This window comes from Papaver somniferum, chromosome 7 (genome assembly GCF_003573695.1).
Source record: "Papaver somniferum cultivar HN1 chromosome 7, ASM357369v1, whole genome shotgun sequence".
Taxonomy (NCBI): domain Eukaryota; kingdom Viridiplantae; phylum Streptophyta; class Magnoliopsida; order Ranunculales; family Papaveraceae; genus Papaver; species Papaver somniferum.
Window position 1 is genome coordinate 266,820,269 of NC_039364.1, and position 20,712 is coordinate 266,840,980.

The following is a 20,712-nucleotide window of genomic DNA, read 5'->3' on the forward strand; positions in this document are numbered from 1 at the left end:
CTTCACATTTTTTTTGTTCGTTAAGTTCGTTAACTTCACAATTTTATCGCAGAAACCGAACTCAAAGTTCGGTTGGTTAGCTGTTAGGTTCAAGTTTGCGAAAGAACCGAACTTTGTAAACTTATATACTCTTATATTACTTAAAGTTCGGTTAGATCAAAAGTGCATGCAGTTTGCGAACCAACCGAACTTTGTACACCAAAGTTCGGTTAGTTGAGAACCAACCGAGCATAACGCTGTAACTCCTAGAAATTCTATTATTAGAGAGTTCGATAACCTGCGCTTTTGGAACAAGTAACCGAACTACACTTTCAGATAAGTTCGGTTACTTGTTCATCTCACGGGGCAACCGAACTACAACTTCAGATGAGTTCGGTTACTTGTTCTTAATATAAAGTAACCGAACTACATGTTCAGATGAGTTCGGTTACTTGTTCTTCATATAAAATAACCGAATTGTTCAAAATCCAGTTCAAATCCGGATCATTTTGAAGATTAACAAATATTCTAGGAGAGGATAGAGATGAAAAATCAGATGAGTTTTCAGCATTTGAATACTCAAACTTAGTGAATTGGAAAAAAAATCTATTTTTCATGTTTTTCTCCTTCATCTTCTCTAACTCTACTCTCTCAATAATTCTACTCAACTAATAATAAACCCATCTTTTAATTTAATCTCACTAATTGTTTTTAACTAAATCATTCACTAATCATAACCTAAAATTAATTAAGAGGATAGATTAGGTATTAAATAAATAATTAGATAATGGGGTGACCTAGAATTACTTCTAATGCCTTTCCCCAAGCCATGGTCCAAAAAAAAATCGTGGTCCCAAAAAATCGTTCTTAATAAAAAGATTCGGTGAACCATTGTGCTTGGCTTTATGGATTCCGCTGGCCCAACATCAATTAAATTTCTTACCTTTTGTTTACATGGTACTCACACCTACCACCATTGTAGTCTACTACCACCCATTAACCGACAGTTCCTTCTATCTTTCACAACTACACCACCCACACTTTCTCTTCTTCCTCAAAATTTGGTCCCATTTTCTGTCCACAATTTTTGTTTTTCACTCTCTCCACACCCACTTGCCCGGAATCAAGATTGTATTCTTCCTGTTTAGACCTTCCAAGTAGCAATTCCAATATTCTACAAACTGCTCATTCATTCGTCAAAACTCAGAACTGCTCATTCATCAGTGAGGTTTTACGGTCTCCTTGGAGAGGTAAGAAATTGATTAGGTATCAAATGATTCAAAGATGATGAAAACAAGCTTGGGAAGTTTATTATTGTTGAAGATGGGTATGATTGCAGTTAGTTTGGCTCTACAGGTCAGATATTTTATGCCTAAAATCTTCATTTTTGTTTCATTTTCATTCTGGGTTTTCGATATTTATTGTTGTTTCTCTAGCAAAAGTCTAATTTTAGGGCCTTTGTGAAATGCCTCTTTTCAGATGTATGGGATCGATTGTTCAAGAAGTCTCCTAAGCCTCCAGAGAAATTATCATTCAGTTATCTGAGTCAGAAATTATTAAAGAGATTCCGAGGTTTCTTATTGGTATTTTGGAGTTTGAATCCCCCCATTACTATTTGTGGTAAGTATCAACTCTTATTTGATGCCGCTTTGTTAATTTGGTTCACATATGAGTTAGATTTTTAGTTGGGTGTCACTTAATTTCCTTTTCCTGTTGTGGGTTCTTTTTAAGTTAGGAAAAATCTATTCCGGGTGTGATTATTTTAATAGTTTTGCCTAACTAATTATGGTTAAATGGAAATAGTTAGTAGCTTTAAAGCTGCAATTAATGTTTACTCTTAGCAATCAATTGTGGCTAGTATAGTGATTTTGTTCATTCAAATTCATCTTACAACTCACGTAGGTTTGTATTATAGCAATCAATTGTGGCTCGTATAGTGATTCTGTTCATTCAAATTCACGTTACAACGCTTACATAGGTTTAATAATTTTAGTTTATATCATTAAAGAAAGTATGTGCAATCTACATTTACTTTTATAGTTTGATAAAATTTTCCAGTGTCTTCAAATCTAAGTACGAAGTGATTTTCCAGCTATTGATATGTTGTCTTTGGGGTTTCTTTAGTTTACAGTAGGTCACGGATATGTGGTTAAGTAAATTGGTGAAACAATATCTGTAGCTTAATTACCCCATGGCAAGGACCGTAACACTCCAAGCTACAAGGAAATTCAAGATTTCTAGGATATTGGGTTTTAAGTTTAGTTTGGGAAAAAGTCTTCAATTGCCTAATCATATTGAAGCTCAGTAGTACGCATAAGTGTCGAGTTCAGTGAAAGACTACTAATGAAAACTAGGTCTTACATTCAAATATCAGAATAGTACCATGTTTACATTTTTGTAAGAATATGCTGATTTATTGCATGTTTGGGTTAAGTGAAAGATTTGCTAGAAGGTACTTCGGTATATGTCCTGTATCTAGATTAAAAAAGGACATCATATTTATAAGTGCATATATGGTGGAGCACAGTTGTAACCAGTTACACCTAGGAACTTTGGACGTATTAATTTTCTATCCATTGTTGAAAACAAAATCTTTCTGTCCAAGTAAAATTTTCTATATATGCTTAAAAGTTAATGACTCAGTGTAAAGCATCGTCATTTACTCCGTCCATGCAATCTATAGTTTACAATTTTGCTTTATGAAGCTAATTTTTGTGCTTAGAAGTAGAATATTTTTGAGTATTTAATTTGATTTAGATTTTTGGATTGCACATTAGTCTGAAGCTTTATTACACTTACAGGTGAGTTTCTGAATGACACCCATACAAAAGCCTGCATGGTCATAAAAGATGCATGCTTTACAAAACATTTTCCTGTAATTCTTCTTTCCGCCCTATTGATGCATACTCTACAAATGCATTGACATTGTTAATACCATATTGAAAGACGCATACTCTACGAGATCTTACAGAGAACCTTAGTAAATGATAATATTTTTCAATGTCGTTGTAGCAATGAGGTTCAAACTCTCGGACTTGTGAAGATTAAATTTAAAAATTTAATAAAATTATATACAAAAATATTAACAAAGTGGGCGAGAGGTAACCAAGACACTAGAATCCACTATTACACATGAATGATGTCAAATATTTCATAACTCTAATTATCCTTTTAATCCTTTATTTCTTAATCCAAAAATAATCAAACATATTCTCAAAAATTAATTGTATCCCTTAAGCATAGATTATCTAACCAAAGCATAACCTATCTAATTGAATCACAACTAATGAATAAAATTATGTAAACTTTTAAGAACTCTGCAAAAGCAGTGATTGAGTGAATTATAATTAAATATTATAGAAAATGAAATAGTTATCCATTGTTCATGTGTGAATAGCTTCATCCATTGCCTTGGTTACGAGAGAATTAGTCGTTCATCATGTTGGAAACACGCTCAAAAATTGATTTCATTTATACTCAAAGGGTTACAAAGGATGAATAAGGGAGAATTATAATAAAAATCGGGTTTGCAATGCTTATAACTATTGCAAAAGCCGTTACAAAGAGCCGTTACTGTACTGTTGCGTTTTTTAAGTCTGTCTCTGATCTGCGACCCACAGTATGAGTCGCTGACACTGTTTAAAAACGACGGTTGTGGCGAGTCTGTTCTTCGTGTTCTTCAGTGTTCTTCAATGGCAGCAGCAACAGGTGGTCTCTCTGCAAATTCGATTTTTTTGACTTTGTGGTGCTCTAAACTTCTCCCAATCTCTCCGTCTCCATTCTATGATATCCCAGCAGCCTATTTATACTCAACAACCCCCTCGAATCTCGAGTTAAATACCACAAATTCTCCATTATTCGGCAGTAAATAAAAAATATTCTCCGGATAATTTTTTCTTCATCCGAGCATCTGCAGCTGTCCAACCTTCCTTATTTTTCTTCTACACGCCTATGCAGAGTCCAAACTCCATCCGAACACGAGCAGTACACGTTTCAATTTGTTGTAATCCCGTGATGGAGTTTTCAGGCCACGTACTCCCTGTTTTCTTCACCACAGCAATTCCAGCCAAACTGGGTCGAAAAAAACACCCATACCAGCTTTGTTAGGACATATCACAACTACCCATTAAGTTTCATCCCTTTAGTCTACCCATAACAGCTTCAAATTTCGATCGAAACTTCATCCAGTTTCAGTGCTTCTTTTTCCCGCCAAATTTAATTTTCAAACGAAGAAGATGGTTCCACCTAACCAGCTGTAGGGTGCGAATAGCAGCTGCCTTTTGGGGTGCCCCTTAGTAATTGAGATGCCCCTTAACCAAATCTGGGCTCCGTATATCAAGTGTCCTCCGGGGGTGTTCCGAGTGATTTTTCGAGCCGATTTTTCCAACAATATTTATTTTCCAAAAATACCTAAAAATACACAAACACCATAATAAGGACGAAAATGAGTACCAACAATACGAAACATTTAGGACAAATTAGACAAATAAATGCGTCTATCAAATACCCCCAAACTTATTATTTGCTAGTCCTCGAGCAAAACTAATAAAAAATAAATAAAATCGAGTTAATCTCGGGAGGGTTTACCAGAGGTGTACCCACAAAACCATTACTTCTAATTGGTCACAAGTATCAAAATAGCTACGAGGACATACATATTCTCAACCTATCTCCAAGTAACTAGAATGCCAGAAAAATTAAAGGTGTCAGCTCTAAAGCTGACTGAAGAAAAGGGAGACACATCCGCAACAATGCTAGATAAAGAGATATCCGCTACACAGCTAGATAAACATTGTAAGATGCGTCCGCTGCTTTACAGCTGGATAAGATTAGGAGAGAGATAAATATGAGAGGGACATCTGCTACACAGCTGGACTAATTACGTGTGATGAGTTAAACCAGTGCTAGAAAGATCTTGTGCCAGATTGAAAGCGGACTAACAAAGCAACCAAATGTGTCTTTGTTCGACTCTCTCATAGTGCTCAGTAGAAACAACGTCTTCTTCGGTCTTCAACTGTTGATGATAAACTATCGAACCTCATAGAACCTTGACAATTAACTCTTCTCTTCGATTTCTTGCTTGACTTATAAATTTCTACTTCCCTTTAGCCTTATTGAACAAAACGTAACGATGATTTTTTTCATTTTTCATTTTTTTTTTTCATTTTTTTTTTTGGAAACAAAAATTACAAGACAACAATTTACATGACCATGGGAGAAGGACTTTCAAAACTTGGATCTTCGCAACTTGTAATGTCTTGGTATCATGGATTCTAACAACTTATATCATTTGCTCTTATAACTTCAACTTTGATTTTTGAATTATTCTTTTCTATTGTTGCTTCTAAACCTAAAACGTCTTCAACTTTCTTCATAGATTTTGATGTCGCTCCGATTGTTGATGATGATAAGTTTCTACTGAGAGAGAGTCGCAATCCAGTAACTAAGACTACATTGTGAGGTTGATTTGTATTTCTGGCATTTCCCGACCTACTTTCCTTTCCATCATGTATGGTTAGGTCCATCACGGTTACCCTCTAAAAGGAACAAGTTCTCTCATGAATTTCAAGGATCTCAATATCTTTTTCTCTAATGTCTCAAAAGGTTGTTATCCCTAGCATTCCAATTTCTATCTTTTCGGTGAGAAACAATATGTAAACTTAGCTAACCAGATACCATGTGACCCTAGAAGTTTCAAAAGTGCAACCAAAAAGTTTCTCCCATACCCCCAAACTTAAATCTAACATTGTCCGCAATGTTCTAAAGATAAAATTAAAAGCATATGAACAAGGAGAAACTGTTACCATTTGAAGCAAAAGAGTTAAGGAAAGATATTACCGTGTTGCATGAGATTGGGTTACCTCCCAAGAAGTGCTAAGTTTAAAGTCTTCAGCCAGACATCGGAAGGAATTAATCACCTCATAGAATCATATAGAAGTAGCCGGAATAAGTTTGGGTCATCTGGATCAAAAAGTGCTAACCACAAGAAGAGGAAACTGTAACAGACCAAGAAGATACCAAACATACCCTTATTTAACTTTTTGTTTAAGACAACTATCTCTAGTTGTGGCTCAGGTTCAGACTCTATAAAAGGGTCTAAATAAAATGCTTTCATAGGTTGGACTTCCTCAAAAGAAGGATTCTTAAGATCATGTTGTAGAGTCTGGAAATACTCAAGTAGGAACTTAGAAGCACATAACAATAACCTGAACAACTGCGGATCCTTAAAGTCAATTAGACTTGACTCACAAAACTGACCACAATGAAAGAGTTGGTCTTCCTTAAGAAAATGTGTCGACCCTATTCTCCTAAAGTAATTAGGTTTAGTCTCAAAACTTAATAACCGACACATCTTAAAATCAAATTTTCCCACAATTGGAAGAAAATTTGTTGGTGGGAAAACAAAGTCAATCTTGGTATCATAGCCTGGGTCAACCACATCAACCAGAGGATGAGTTTCTAACAACTGTGCTTCTCTTTGGACATCATTAGGTTCAGGAAAAAGTATACGAAGATAATCTTGTAAGATGGTTGAGGCACAAATGTCAAGTCCTACACGAGGAAACTTTTAAGAGTTAAAGCACACGGAGAATGATAATCACCCCCAAACTTAGAGTTTTCTGTGTCTCTAGAAAGACTAGTCACAACTTCCCTAATTTCTAGGTCATCGGATTCCCGAAAATGGTCAATTGATTCTTCTAAGTCGGGTTCATTCTCACTCATTTCTACGAGTTCATTTTCTTTTTCTAAGTCTAATGTTTCTAAATTTCTAGACTCTAAAACAATATTCTCAGAATAAACTCGTTCCTCAAAACTATCATCGGCTTCGTAGACAGGAAATACTACATCATCTAAAACGGGGGTATCTCTAGTCAAATTCTCGTCCTTTTGAATAGGTGAATAATTATAAAAATTATTTGGATTTGAACTAGAAATAATATTATCATCGTAAAGCTTAATTGGAGTAACAAATTCCTGATCACTATGCCTACATATTTCATGTTCTTTATCGATACTATCCTCATCATAATCATCATTATAATAACATGAAAATGATCGAACCTCATCAAAACAAGTAGTGTTACCAATTCTAACCTCATCATCTTGATTATGAAAATAACTATCCTCATTTTTAAGGGTATTATTGGAAACACTATATTGGAAAGTAAGATTACTTCGAGCAAGTCTTTCGTTCGTCTCAGCCATCAGCCATCATCTTGAGGGATTCCTCTATAGAAAGTTCTCTTTCGTCAAAAACTAAGTTATTCATTTCTGCTAACTTACGTGTCGACTCATACTTCCTGAGGGACTTTTCTAAAGGAGGAATAGGAACAGAGGGATCATAAAAAGGACTACTTTTCAATAGTTTGATTGTATCCTCTAGAGACGAAGAACCAGTACTATAATCTTCTTGCTCGTAAGACTGATGCATGTGTGGATAGTAATTGGGCTCACCAGGGTATGACCCATATCCTTCCAAAGGATGGCGTTCCTAACTACTATTCCCAACATGGTCATAAAAAGGATGATGTCCATATTCAAATTCAGGTCGATAATCATTGTATTGGCTTCTATCATACCAGTTCGACATTCTTAATTGCAAGGGAATTCTACAAAATCACAAACAAGGCTAACTCGACCAAATCAAACCTATAAAATCTAGCAAACAACAAGCATGATGGCTCCACTTAGATTGTTTTTAGACCAGCTTCTAATCTTTCGAAAAGGAATTCGTTACAATCTGAGCAAACCTCTCTGGAACCAATCCGAGTTTAAGTAAGTTGAATTGAGACGAGGGAAGCTGTGAGGAGCTTTGATACCCAAGGTCTCACCGGTATTATAGTAAATAGGGCAAAAACAATTATGAACAGCTGTGGAGCGGGTCTTTTTTTTTTGTAGACCCGCTACACAGCTGGTCATAATATGCAAGAAATTACTGAAACAGAAAAATAAAACGTTAACCACTCCCCCACACTTAAATGTTACATTGTTCTCAATGTAATTGAGTCATCCAATGCAAAACTTAAGATGGGAAATCCATAAAATGCAAAAAAGTAAACGAAAATATAAAAATAAAAATAAAAATACACCTACTGGAATGTACAAAAAGGATCCCCGTACACTAATAACCTGAAAACTTGGGGATCGACCCAAAATACAATATTTACAAACGACAGCTTCACACTTATGTCATGAAAACGCGGAGACGCTGAAACTATCAAAAACCAAGATTTACCCCTAAATCAAGTTTTTACTGCACAAGGAAGTGCGTAAAGAACAAAATATGGGGATTCTATTGAGACTGGGGAATTATCAATCGGCTCATGCACTGTATCAGGAATATGCAAGTCCTCTGGGTATTTAGATGCAAAGTAATCCAACTAAATTTTTGAAGCACATAATTCTAACCCTAAATTAGGTAACTTTTGGAAGTCTAGGGGACTAGAAACAACCTCTAAGTTGGGTGAAAGATCTTGCGAGATAGATTCTTCTAATAAATTAGACAAATCATCTACACAATCATTCACAGGGTCATCTAAAAATTCTTTCTCGATCAGAGAGTCACTACAGTCATCATCATCATTAAATAATTTTTGGCATTCCAGAATTCTCAATCTTAGTTCCAAGCTAAGTGGTGTGTGTTTATAATACTTCTCATATATCTCTAGAGGGGATTTTTCACTTACCACATGTGGATCAAAAACTCCATACCGTTGCCTACGCTTATATTTAGCAAGCGTCATCTCAGATGAGGTTTCCTGATAATTTGACTTTCTACGCTTATACTCCGCCAGCGTCATCGTAGGTGACGTCTCCTCAGAAGAAGGCATCATCCTCAAAAAGTCCCTGAAAAGAAATACAAAAAGAAACGCATAAAAAGGAAAAAGAAAATCTAAATAAAATACTATAAAAACTAAAAAATAAAAAAAAAACTAAAAATTAATCTAAAAACAAATCCGCGTCGGCGGCGCCAAAATGATTTAGATTTTTTTTTGACTGTCGTTGTAATTGTAGTAAATAGGGATTCGAACTCTAAGACTTGTTAAGATTAATTTTAAACGAATAAAATAGAGAGTTACTGGGTCTAGGATTCGGCCAAACTCATATCAAGAGGTTCAATTATTCATTCTCAAACAATTATCGCTCAATAAGTAAAACAATATTGACTCTTATTTTTTCCAAGGTAGATTCTCCAAACATTAGTTATAAATCGTAAGCATGGGACATCAAACATCTAAGCAAGCATGACCCATCTAATAAAATGATAACTAATTTTTTCAAATCATATTTCAATTAAAATTAATGCAAAAGTCTTATAAAGAATTAAATAATTTTACCCATGTATGAAATTCGTCTTCCTCCGTCGACCCGGTGTTCGGGTTTAGCTTCTCATGATAAATACAAACTCAAAAAAATAATTTATAGCTCAAATGGTGTTTTTATTAAAGAAAACTAATAATATAATGAATCTGCAACGCTGTGTCAGCGTTACAGAAATCACTGTTACAATAGATGTTGCAAATACAAATTAAGCATGCCAGAAAGACTGTTACAAGTACTGTCAATAAACGACAGTTTCTTGCGACAGTCCGTAGGCGTCAAAGATCTTCTTCTTCTCTCTGCAGCAGTAGAGAAGTTGTTATGCAACTCTCTATTTTCTTCCCCAGACTCTCGATATCCTTTCTATGTTTACCAACTACCTTTTTATACTCCACAACATCCAAATATCCTTAGTTTAATGCAGAATATTTTCTCTTTAATCCATTATTCTCACTGCCATTACACGAAGATTATTTCTTTCTCTTCAAACGTTAACTGTCTTGAAAACTTCCCAAACTCTGTTGATATGATAAATATATGGATCATAGGAAAATATCCTCTCTTAACTGCACTTAACTTCTGTATTAAACTCACCAGAAACCCAATCATAAACCCGAAGATATTTCTTCCCTCTTTTATAAAAATCGTGTATATATCTTTCCTTCTTCGGAATTATGCACCTTACCAATCCTGTCATGACGCTATAACTTCATCCAAATCCATTCGCAAGAATAAATCACACAAAATCTTACCAAAAACCTGCAACAAAATCTTCCACAATAACTCAACAAAATCTATGAAATATCTTCATCATCAATTTCTTCTAACCGGTGATAATTTCCTTCCTTTCTCGATTCAAATGCAATTACCACCCCTGTTTACTCGAAACAGGATGGTACCTATCCATATCCGAGAGTAAATCCCCACAATATCTCCTCAAATCAATCCCAAAAATATTCGCAGAAACAGATTCATTTTTCCCGCCAAAACCTTGTGTTCTTGGTGATGAAGAAGGGTGCCCCGTAACAATTTGAAGGGTGCCCATAGCGGTGGGGTGTATATAACAAATCAGGTAGCCCCTTAGCCAGTGGAGTGCCCCATAGTAATAGGTTACCCCTTATCCAAAATTGTGAGTTCGAATAACAAGTGTCCTCCGGGGTCCAAAAACCACTTTTCGAGCAACTTTTTCATAAGAGCTTATTTCCTTGAAAAGACTTAAAACAATATTATTAGTGATAAAATGAGTCACAACTCATGTAATTATGGGTGAAAATGCATCGCACTTGCGTGTTCATCAGTAAGCATAAATTTGGTTGATACCATACATTACTGGGTTCGTGTTGTTGACTTATAAGTTATATCTTCTTGAGTCTGTAGAGATATGACGAGGAAACAGGATAATAAAAGACAAAAGACATATTATGATGATAAATGTAGTAGATTCAAAAGACTTAGCTTATGCTTCTTTTGCATTACCCCGTCTTGGATTGTGTTTACTGATGGTAAACATTTGATGGATGAGGCTGCAACGAATCAATGTATTGTGAAACCCTTGAGATTGTCTTAGATATCAAGGACGGGTTGGATATATCTCATCGCCCTTTTTTGTTTCCTTTCAATCTAAAAATTTGAACACCCTTACATCTTTGTGTGAAGGCTTTAATCTGAATGTACCTATCTTTGTTATGAAATTATGAAATGGTTGAGTTTCTGAAGGCTAAAGTTTACTATGCCCTGAAGGAATTACCAGCTTTTACTTTGGTTGGAGGTGGTTCCCCAGTTTATTGTCTTAACAGTTCAACAAAGTGCAAGTTTCCTGTGTTTGATTACCTGCAATATGCTTAAATAGTTCTCTTTTTCTATGTACCACAGTTCATCTAGCGAAGAAAATGAAACAGTGAGAGCTGATAAAACAACTCCTTGAGCTAAGAAAATCTGGAGTTACAAGCAACATAAGTCTCAACGTGTTCTTCTTTGGCTAAGAGGGTATTTGCTTGAGGAAATTATGGCTTACGACTTGACTTGGTGCTGTTTTGTGCTCAGAACTCGAGGCTTTGTAAGTCTCTAGAGAGGAATAGCAAAATAAATAGACAAAGAGGAACTTAAGCTTACAACAACTACAAAGAAGAAAGGTGCAATCTTGGGTTTTCAAATTCAGAGTCCACCAAAGAATTAATAAATCTCAGTTGTTGTTTCACATTCTTTTTCATTTACAGGACTAGCAGGCAATCCTTGCTAAAGTTGTACTTGTTGTGGTTGGTGGTTTGGAACCTCATTCATTTTATGGTTATTGCATTTTGAATCCCTAATTACCATCACTTTGGAAGTGACTGCAACCTTATGGCCCGTGTTAACAGTAGGGAGTTGATTATCTTCAACGGAACAAAAGTAATGGTAAATTTGAAGGAAATTCATGTCATGTTGGTATAACCTTGCTCAATGGGTTTATGTCTAACATCTTGGATTCTTCTCCGAGGCTACGAATTCCGTAATGCAAATGCTACCACCCACCCGGTGAGCTTTCTTACTTGCTGCATGCCGGACAAATATTACAGATTCAAAAACGAACAAGCTAATGACCCACAAATATCTATTTTCCTATGGTTTGCAAATTCGATAAGATGGGTGATAATACATAGTTACATACAGTTTTGGTTCCTAGTATGATGGTTCCAAGGTTGGATTTGGCTTTTTTTTTTTACTTCAAGCTTTGTTTAGACAAGAAAGAGACCAAGGTGCCAAAGTTTTACCAATTGGATTTGTAAGATAGAAAATGACCGTGACTTAGAGACAGTAAGAGAAGTAAATTTTATATTCAAGAACACGTGTCCACATATAAAAGAATGCAAAGGGAACTTTGTCGTTTTCCCTCTTGATGCTTCTTTGCCATTTTTAGTTTCAGTCCAGAAAGTAATACTGAAACTATAATTCCCCAAACAAAAACCCTAAACCTTTATAAAATCATTTCAGCCAAAAAAAACAGATCTTGAGCGCCTCCACCTTAAAAAAACCTCTTCGCCTCTATCATTTAATCAGATCTGTAGAGTTACAGAAACATGGAGAAATCGATTTCAGTAGCAAAGAAAAGAAAGTTTGTGCAACTGGATACTAGATCTTACTCATTTCATGTAGTGTTACCGAATGGAGTGAGCGTTATTGTTAAGTTAGAAAGGTCAAGAGATGCAGTAGTATCAGTCCAAGAATTCAAGACTCTGGTGAGAGCAGAGAATGAGTATGTGAGAAAAAGCTGTTACAAATAAAAATTAATTTGTGATCATTATTCTAGAATAATCTTGAAGTTCCCTAGACTAGGTAAAGCCCAATACATTCTAGAGTTTTTGGGCTTCTAGAGTTTTCTTTTTAGTCACATGTAATCTAGAGAATTCTTTCTCTAGAATTCTCTTAAGGCATAGTAGATCATAGTCTCTAGAATTTTCATTTCTAGAGTTTTCTTCACTAGGCCTATAAATAGGCACTCCATGGTTTCATTTTGATCATCAAAAACTCAAGTGAATAACCAAGTAGTAGAGTGAGAGTTAGAGTTAGAGTAAGAGCCAAAGTGCCTCTTTGTAAACAACTAGTGGAAGCCAAAGTTGCTACACAAACCTCTTGTAACATTTTCATTTTCATATTAATCAAAGCCTCACTTTCCAATTAACCAACCTCCCTTTCAAAATCATTTCCATAAACCCATCACATTTCCGCATTGCGCCAACAAATTTGGTATCAGAGCAAACCTAACCCAGTAATCCTAAAACTCTACTCATGGCAATTAACCAAAATATTCAAGGTTTCAACTATGCCCAAAGTCTAATTCCAATTTTTGATGGTGAGAGTTACGATTATTGGAGTCTACAAATGAAGACACTATTCATTTCACAAGACCTATGGGATTTTATAGAAGAAGGTTATAAAGTACCAGAGTCGGCAGAAACTCTGTCGTCATGGACGGACGCAGAGAAAAAAGAGTATAAGGAAAATAAGAAGAAAGATGCTAAAGCATTACTGTTTCTACAACAGGGCGTAAGCAAAGCTATTTTTCCTCGAATTTCGGTGGCAAAAACTTCACAGGAGGCCTGGAATATTCTCAAAGTAGCATTCCAAGGATCAGAAAAGGTAATCTCCATTAAACTACAAAATTTATGGCGAGATTTTGATAATTTACTTATGAAAGAAAATGAAACTATCCAGAACTTCTTCTCAAGAGTTACTGGCATAGTAAATCAAATCAGTAGTTATGGAGATACCATTGAAAATAAAAGAGAGGTAGAAAAGATATTAAGAAGCTTACCATTCAAATTTGATCATATCGTCGCTGCCATTGAAGAATCAAAAAATTTATCGACTCTCTCGGTACATGAATTAATGGGTTCACTCGAGGCGCACGAGAAAAGAATAAATAGGTTCGCGGAGCAACCATTGGAGCAGGCATTTCAATCAAAAATAAATTTCAGTGAGAAGAAAAATACAGAAGCCAAAAAAGAAAGCTCTAGAGGGGGATCATCATCCAACTCGCAGTATGAGAAAGGGTCGACGTCAAATCAAGGACCCAGAAATTACTCCCGCGGACGTGGAAAAGGAAAAGGAGGTTATAGAAACAACAATCAAAGGTACGGAAAAAATAACTCCTCAAATCTCCGATGCAATGTTTGCAAAAATTTTGGACATGCAACTGAAGATTGCAAGTATAAGTGCACCAAGTGTGATAAATTAAATCACATGGAGAAAGATTGTTGGCTTAATGAAGCAAACTATTCCGAGAAAAATAATTCTCAGAATCAAGTATTCTATTCCTGCCTCACCTCGCAACAAGAATCGCAAGGTATATGGTACGTCGACAACGGATGCAGCAGCCGTATGACAGGAAACAAAGAATATTTCGTAAAATTGGAGGAACAAGAGATTCCGCCAGTCAAACTTGGAGATGGAAAGTTCCAGAATGTTGAAGGAAGAGGAGTCATATCCGTACGTACAAGGTCAGATAAAACTCGATACATATCTGATGTTCTTTATGTTCCTGGCCTAGCTCAAAATTTATTAAGTGTTGGACAACTTATAAGAAAAGGGTACTCACTACATTTCGAAGACGGAGAATGCACAATTTACGATAAAATTAATAATCAATTGGTGGCAAAAGTAAAAATGTCAGGAAATTTTGTCTTTCCCCTATCTATGCCATCAATTGAAAATTGTGCAATGAGTACCAACCATATTGACGAAGGAAAGCTATGGCATTTGAGATACGGGCATCTCAACTACAGATCCTTAAAGGTTCTAAAATCAAAAGGCATGGTAATTGGTCTTCCCAATATCGACGGTGGAGATAAAGTATGTGAAGGTTGTATTCTAGGGAAGTTTCATAGACTTCCATTTACGAAGACATCGTGGAGAGCAAGAAGGCCCCTCGAATTGGTGCACGCTGATATATGCGGTCCGACAAGAACAACTTCACTCAACAACAGAAGATATTTTCTCTTATTCGTGGACGATTATACCAGGATGATGTGGGTGTACATTCTTGAGCAAAAGTCCGAGGCATTCACTAAATTCCTAGAATTCAAGGCGCTGGCAGAGAAGCAAAGTGGCCATCAATTGAAAGTTTTCCGTACAGACCGTGGTGGAGAATTTAATTCAAAAGAGTTTATCAACTACTGCAAAGAAAATGGAATTAAAAAGGAGCTCACCGTCCGATACACTCCACAACAAAACGGCGTTGCGGAAAGGAAAAATCGTACGATCGTGGAAATGGCTCGCAGTATGCTAAAAGCAAGGAAGCTACCCAACACCTACTGGGCGGAAGCAGTCAACACAGCAGTGTACATCCTTAATCGCTCGCCAACAAAAGCGGTTCACAATAAAACTCCATACGAGGGATGGCATAATAAAAAGCCCGAGGTAACTTCTTTCAGAATTTTTGGTTGTGTAGAATACTCACATATTTCATCCCAACATAGAGAAAAGTTCGATGAAAAAGGAGAAAAGCTTATATTCATCAGATATAGCGAGGAGTCTAAAGCCTATAGACTTCTAAATCCAGATACAAAGGAACTGGTAATATCCAGAGATGTTATCTTTGATGAATTCAAAACTTGGGATTGGAATGATGAACCAGATAACCACGAGTCTCCACTACTCATCGAAGAAGAGCCATATCTGTCACACCAAGAAGAAAACACTCCACCAGCAATCCCGAGATCTCCTAGTCCAACACAACAAAGTCCAAGCTCATCTGACTCAAGTGCCCCACCTAGAAAGGTGCGTTCCCTAAGAGATATTTATAATGTATCTAATTGTGCTTTTATAGCACTAGAACCTCAAAAATATGAGGATGCGGCGAAAGAAGAAAAATGGAGAAACGCCATGGACGAAGAAATGCGAGTAATTGAGAAAAATAAGACATGGGAGCTCGTCAATCAGCCAGTTGATAAAGAAATAATTGGTCTGAAATGGGTCTACAAGACAAAATATAATGAAGATGGGTCAATTCAAAAGCACAAAGCAAGGCTAGTTGCAAAAGGATATTCCCAGCAACCAGGAATTGACTACAACGAGACATTCGCCCCAGTCGCTCGCATGGAAACAATTCGGATGGTGTTAGCTTTGGCAGCTCAACTCAAAATGAAAGTCTACCAATTAGACGTAAAGTCGGCGTTCCTAAACGGAGAACTAGAAGAAGAGGTGTACGTTGAACAACCTCAAGGATATATCCGAAAAGGAAAAGAAAAAATGGTATATCGTCTCCGCAAAGCACTATACGGTCTTAAGCAAGCACCGCGTGCATGGAACAGCAAAATCGACAAGTATTTCCGAGATAATGGATTTGAGAAAAGTCCAAGTGAGCCATCACTCTACATCAGAAAACAAGGTACGGACTTCCTAATTGTCTGTCTCTATGTTGATGATTTAATTTATGCCAGTACAAAACAAGAGATGACAGAAAAATTTAAGAAGGAGATGATGAAAGAATATGAGATGACAGACTTAGGACTTATGCGATATTTTCTTGGGATTCAAGTAAAACAATCTCCGGAAGAAATATTCATTTCTCAAGAAAAATATGCGGAAGACCTACTGAAAAGGTTCAACATGATGGATTGCAAACCAATTGCAACTCCAATGGGTACCAATGAGAAATTGGTAAGAAATGATGGAGCGACAAAAGTTGATCCAACCTTATTCAGAAGTCTAGTCGGCTCACTGATCTACTTAACAAATACAAGACCAGACATCGTCAATGCAACTAGTATTGTTTCTCGGTTTATGAGCGAGCCAAGCAAGTTACACTATGCAGCCGCAAAGAGAATTCTTCGGTATATCAAGGGAACGAAGGATTTTGGCATCAAGTATACAAGAGAAAAAGATAATGATTTAATTGGCTTCACAGATAGTGATTGGGCAGGTTCTATTGAAGACCGAAAGAGCACATCAGGCTATGTTTTCTGTATGGGAACAAAAGTTATCTCTTGGAGTTCTAAAAAGCAAAGCACGGTGGCATTATCGTCAGCCGAAGCAGAGTACATAGCATCAACAAGTGCAGCATGTGAAGCGGTATGGTTAAGAAGAATAATGACCGACCTACAACAAAAGCAAAAAGAACCAACAACTATCTACTGTGACAATATGTCTACAATTGCAATGACAAAAAATCCAATGTTCCACGGACGGACGAAGCATATAGAGCTACGACATCACTTCATCAGAGAGTTAGTAGAGAACAAGGAAATCGAGCTCCAATTCTGTCCGACGCAAGAACAAAATGCGGACATTTTCACAAAAGCAGTCACGGTGGATAAATTCAATCATTTTAGAGATAAGCTCAACATCACAATTAAGAGGGGGTGTTAAAAACATTTGATAATTGTGATGGGTAAATCTAGAATTATCTAGATAGCTAACTATAACTCCCATGGGCTTATCTCAATGCATAGGCCCAGTCTAGAGATATCTAGACTCTTCTAAGATAAAAAGAGTGCAAGCCCATTCTAGAGTCTTCTAAGACATTTTTCATCATGTGTATCTAGAGAATTCTTTCTCTAGAATGATCTAGGTCAATTAGCTCTAGAGATTTCCAAGTCTAGAGTATTCTTAGTAGTTGGTCATGAAGTAGTATAAATAGAAGCAAATGTTGGCCTTTGTGGTCATCAAAAAAACTCAAGTGAGTGAGTAAGTAGTAAGAGTGAGAGCTAGAGTTTAGAGTAAGAGCCAAAGTGCCTCTTTGTAAAAAACTAGTGTAAGCCAAAGTTGCTACACAAGCCTCTTTTAATATTTTCATTTTCATATTAATATAAGCCTCATCTTTCAATTAACCAACCTCTCTTCCTAAATTCATTTCCATAAACCCATCACATTTCCGCATTGCGCCAACAAATTTGGTATCAGAGCAAACCTAACCCAGTAATCCTAAAACTCTACTCATGGCAATTAACCAAAATATTCAAGGTTTCAACTATGCCCAAAGTCTAATTCCAATTTTTGATGGTGAGAGTTACGATTATTGGAGTCTACAAATGAAGACACTATTCATTTCACAAGACCTATGGGATTTTATAGAAGAAGGTTATAAAGTACCAGAGTCGGCAGAAACTCTGTCGACATGGACGGACGCAGAGAAAAAGGAGTATAAGGAAAATAAGAAGAAAGATGCTAAAGCATTACTGTTTCTACAACAGGGCGTAAGCAAAGCTATTTTTCCTCGAATTTCGGTGGCAAAAACTTCACAGGAGGCCTGGAATATTCTCAAAGTAGCATTCCAAGGATCAGAAAAGGTAATCTCCATTAAACTACAAAATTTATGGCGAGATTTTGATAATTTACTTATGAAAGAAAATGAAACTATCCAGAACTTCTTCTCAAGAGTTACTGGCATAGTAAATCAAATCAGTAGTTATGGAGATACCATTGAAAATAAAAGAGTGGTAGAAAAGATATTAAGAAGCTTACCATTCAAATTTGATCATATCGTCGCTGCCATTGAAGAATCAAAAAATTTATCGACTCTCTCGGTACATGAATTAATGGGTTCACTCGAGGCGCACGAGAAAAGAATAAATAGGTTCGCGGAGCAACCATTGGAGCAGGCATTTCAATCAAAAATAAATTTCAGTGAGAAGAAAAATACAGAAGCCAAAAAAGAAAGCTCTAGAGGGGGATCATCATCCAACTCGCAGTATGAGAAAGGGTCGACGTCAAATCAAAGACCCAGTAATTTCTACCGCGGACGTGGAAAAGGAAAAGGAGGTTATAGAAACAACAATCAAAGGTACGGAAAAAATAACTCCTCAAATCTCCGATGCAATGTTTGCAAAAATTTTGGACATGCAACTGAAGATTGCAAGTATAAGTGCACCAAGTGTGATAAATTAAATCACATGGAGAAAGATTGTTGGCTTAATGAAGCAAACTATTCCGAGAAAAACAATTCTCAGAATCAAGTATTCTATTCCTGCCTCACCTCGCAACAAGAATCGCAAGGTATATGGTATGTCGACAGCGGATGCAGCAGCCATATGACAGGAAACAAAGAATATTTCGTAAAATTGGAGGAACAAGAGATTCCGCCAGTCAAACTTGGAGATGGAAAGTTCCAGAATGTTGAAGGAAGAGGAGTCATATCCGTACATACAAGGTCAGGTAAAACTCGATACATATCTGATGTTCTTTATGTTCCTGGCCTAGCTCAAAATTTATTAAGTGTTGGACAACTCATAAGAAAAGGGTACTCACTACATTTCGAAGACGGAGAATGCACAATTTACGATAAAATTAATAATCAATTGGTGGCAAAAGTAAAAATGTCAGGAAATTTTGTCTTTCCCCTATCTATGCCATCAATTGAAAATTGTGCAATGAGTACCAACCATATTGACGAAGGAAAGCTATGGCATTTGAGATACGGGCATCTCAACTACAGATCCTTAAAGGTTCTAAAATCAAAAGGCATGGTAATTGGTCTTCCCAATATCGACGGTGGAGATAAAGTATGTGAAGGTTGTATTCTAGGGAAGTTTCATAGACTTCCATTTACGAAGACATCGTGGAGAGCAAGAAGGCCCCTCGAATTGGTGCACGCTGATATATGCGGTCCGACAAGAACAACTTCACTCAACAACAGAAGATATTTTCTCTTATTCGTGGACGATTATACCAGGATGATGTGGGTGTACATTCTTGGGCAAAAGTCCGAGGCATTCACTAAATTCCTAGAATTCAAGGCGCTGGCAGAGAAGCAAAGTGGCCATCAATTGAAAGTTTTCCGTACAGACCGTGGTGGAGAATTTACTTCAAAAGAGTTTATCAACTACTGCAAAGAAAATGGAATTAAAAAGGAGCTCACCGTCCGATACACTCCACAACAAAACGGCGTTGCGGAAAGGAAAAATCGCACGATCGTGGAAATGGCTCGCAGTATGCTAAAAGCAAGGAAGCTACCCAACACCTACTGGGCGGAAGCAGTCAACACAGTAGTGTACATCCTTAATCGCTCGCCAACAAAAGCGGTTCACAATAAAACTCCATACGAGGGATGGCATAAGAAAAAGCCTGAGGTAACTTCTTTCAGAATTTTTGGTTGTGTAGCATACTCACATATTCCATCCCAACATAGAGAAAAGTTCGATGAAAAAGGAGAAAAGCTTATATTCATCGGATATAGCGAGGAGTCTAAAGCCTATAGACTTCTAAATCCAGATACAAAGGAACTGGTAATATCAAGAGATGTTATCTTTGATGAATTCAAAGCTTGGGATTGGAATGATGAACCAGATAACCACGAGTCTCCACTACTCATCGAAGAAGAGCCATATCTGTCACACCAAGAAGAAAACACTCCACCAGCAAGCCCGAGATCTCCTAGTCCAACACAACAAAGTCCAAGCTCATCTGACTCAAGTGCCCCACCTAGAAAGGTGCGTTCCCTAAGAGATATTTATAATGTATCTAATTGTGCTTTTATAGCACTAGAACCTCAAAAATATGAGGAAGCGGCAAAAGAAGAAAAATGGAGAAACGCCATGGACGAAGAAATGCGAGTAATTGAGAAAAATAAGACATGGGAGCTCGTCAATCAGCCAGTTGATAAAGAAATAATTGGTCTGAAATGGGTCTACAAGACAAAATATAATGAAGATGGGTCAATTCAAAAGCACAAAGCAAGGCTAGTTGCAAAAGGATATTCCCAGCAACCAGGAATTGACTACAACGAGACATTCGCCCCAGTCGCTCGCATGGAAACAATTCGGATGGTGTTAGCTTTGGCAGCTCAACTCAAAATGAAAGTCTACCAATTAGACGTAAAGTCGGCGTTCCTAAACGGAGAACTAGAAGAAGAGTTGTACGTTGAACAACCTCAAGGATATATCCGAAAAGGAAAAGAAAAAATGGTATATCGTCTCCGCAAAGCACTATACGGTCTTA

At 36.7% G+C, this 20,712-nt stretch overlaps 1 long non-coding RNA gene across 2 annotated transcripts; it reads left to right on the forward strand.

Annotated features, from left to right (window-relative positions):
- Nucleotides 1-987: 987 nt before the first annotated feature.
- LOC113293781 lies at nt 988-11,522 on the forward strand. 2 transcript variants are annotated; one of them, XR_003332559.1, is made up of 3 exons: nt 988-1,335; nt 1,459-1,599; nt 11,173-11,522. It is a non-coding gene; the product is annotated as an uncharacterized LOC113293781 (long non-coding RNA). The 2 variants fall into 2 exon arrangements; XR_003332558.1 differs by lacking the exon at nt 11,173-11,522 and adding an exon at nt 2,781-2,909.
- Nucleotides 11,523-20,712: the final 9,190 nt, after the last annotated feature.